At 43.9% G+C, this 2,706-nt stretch overlaps 1 pseudogene; it reads right to left on the reverse strand.

Moving 5' to 3' along the window:
• Positions 1-706: 706 nt before the first annotated feature.
• On the reverse strand, positions 707-1,560 carry LOC147624124 (cell division cycle 20.2, cofactor of APC complex pseudogene; annotated as a pseudogene).
• Positions 1,561-2,706: the final 1,146 nt, after the last annotated feature.

Below are 2,706 nucleotides of genomic sequence, written 5' to 3' on the forward strand. Positions count from 1 at the left end.
CTATACCGGTTGGTCGCTCTCTCAAAGGCTAAGACATTTTGATGACATGATTATCCTTTGCAAGCCAAACACTGTCCGACAGCCACCGCCCACAGCCGGTGAGCGGAGGCGTTGATCACCAGCCCTTTCTCTAAAAGTTGAGGGGCCAAAGGCCCAATTTTTTCACGAAACGAAGGCCATGTTGCTGCCCTTTTCCGTGGGTTTTCTTCATTTCTCGAGCTCCTTAGGGTTCCCGATCAATTTTTTTCTCCTCTCTAGCTTTCTTGTTGCAGTCCTGCATTGGCATCTAGTCTAAGTTTTCAGCGAATTCTTTTTTGAACAAAAGAAGACAGTTTTCAGATGCTCAGGTAATGCCGCTTTAGCAGCATCATCCGTTACTACAGGCCTCTCTATACATCAATGGGGCTGAAGGAGAGAGGCTTCACGAAGAGATTTAAGGTCACCTTCTGTTTGGGCATTGCATTCGGTGCAGCATTATCACTGGTTCAGAGGCCTATGAAGGGGTTAATCTGTGGGTTTCAATGTGTGAAAGGTGGTCACATAGTGGAATATATGATGAGAGAGGATACAACAAAGCTGACACTGTGCTCATACCACAATAGAGCTGCTAGGCCAGTATGCCCCGGAGCAGCTAAGGGACATCATCCAAAGAATTGAAGAGAGTGAAAGCACCTGGCCTTCAAGCAAGGTTGTTGTTGCATGTGCTTCAATATGCAGAGCTTGGAGGGATATTACCAAAGACATTGTCAAGACACCCGAACAGTCTGGAAAGTTGACATTTCCTATATCTGTCAAGCAGCCCGCCCCGCAAGACTAAGCGAATCATAGAGCAGCTGATGTTGTTCATGCCATCACTGGATGACTCTCCACCTTTGGACTTGATTACTTGCCAAAATTGAAGGGCCTCATCCCCGCAGGCAGCTGATGTAACAGTGTAACCATCCGGACTCTGGGCCATGTGCAGCACCCTTGATGTGTCGCCCCGTAACTCCGCCATCTTCACCATTGATGGGTATTTCCATAGACACAGTTGATTTTGATTGAACCGATGTGAGCTTAAAATCTCCTTCTCATGCCGGCTCCATTGCAAAGCACACACTTGAGAGTTTGTATCCACACTGTTTAAACATGCACCCGTCTTGGTATTCCAAAATTTTATGCAACGGTCTGCGGTTCCCCCACCAGGTTGCTCTGAAACGGGCATCACGCAATTCTTTCATGGTGGCCTGGTGTTCATCAAATCAATAGTGATACGAGCTAGGAGAGCTGCTTGCCATCCTGGAGGCGTCCCAAATGTGTAGTAGATTGTCGTTGCCCCCACTAGCAAGCTATTGCCTAGACAAACACCACTTCAACCCACAAACTATCTTCGTCGCGGGCACTCATCTTTGCCGTGATGTGATCTCTCATACATACGTCATGGTTGAAGATGGAGCTATCACGGCTGTCTGAGCTTACAATCGGGTCACCATTCCATGCCAAACTTCCAACTCGAGCAGAGTGGCCTTTCATTGTCCTGACCTTGCACGGAGATGCTGAGTCCCAAAGCTGTATGATCATGATTAGGCCATAGGGCAATGCACAGATGATAGAAAAGGCTCTTCTGAATTTACGGGCATGGCCAACAGCATGATGCTCTGTGATTGTAACTATTCTTTGAGGCGACCAAGACTTGATGTGGAGGATTAACTGCCTTGTTTTGTGTGTGTTTCTATAGATTATGGAGAATAAAATTTGTAGATTCTTCACTGAGTCAGGCTGAGTGAGAGTTCACATCAAAAAGTGACTTCTGCAAAATTTCTTCTCTCAACATGAATTGAAGAGATCTGTCCCCACTGTTCTCCCAACTACTCATTGAGCACACATGACAGTTTGTAAAACCTAAAGATATTTCCTTGTTCCAAACAAAACAAGTTGTGCAAAGCTCACTAGTACTCTAATCATGCTAATCTTCCTTCTCATGGGGAATTGAGAGAAAAGATAAATATTATGGGTATTCTATAACCAAGAAAATCAAGAAAAAACTACCTTTCGATAAGAAATGCTCAAGGATTAAGCATTAGACTTCCAATCAAGAGCTTGTGAGCAAGGAGAAGATCAAAGCTTCTCGTCTCACCGTGATTGCCAAATTGTTAGCATGACCTTGCCAACATGGGAAAAAAAGCATTCTCCTACATACATAGCCATGGAGTACACATGTACACATGAGCATGGAGTAGGAGACATGGATCAAGAACAAGATAAAAGATACAAGTAGAATAATATAGTGTATTCCATATCCATCATCTTGTGTATATTATGTCCAACTTTGCATACAAGAGGGGCTTTATATAGCCATCCAATCATGTGACTCTTGGGTGACTATTGGACTCCCATAACCTCCACAAGATCCTAACTCCCCACTAGCCCTCTTGTAACCACTTCTTGATATGACATCTTTTAATAACCAATGCATTGAGGGATTTCTTGCATGATATGCAGGATATGCGAGATTCTATCAGGAGTGCTCAAGATAGAGCACGGTTTTATGCTGATAGAGGACGCTCATCTCGATCTTTTGAACCAGGAGCATTGGTTTATTTAAAAGTTCCTAAAGACTCTCAGACTTTATCAACGAGAAAATACTCGAAATTATCTCCTAGATATTATGGTCCATTTCGAGTTATACGTCGAATTGGCATGGTTACGTATTGTTAAAATTACAGC

Source organism: Cibotium barometz, chromosome 26 (genome assembly GCF_041138505.1).
Source record: "Cibotium barometz isolate CiBa-2024 chromosome 26, ASM4113850v1, whole genome shotgun sequence".
NCBI classification, from domain to species: domain Eukaryota; kingdom Viridiplantae; phylum Streptophyta; class Polypodiopsida; order Cyatheales; family Cibotiaceae; genus Cibotium; species Cibotium barometz.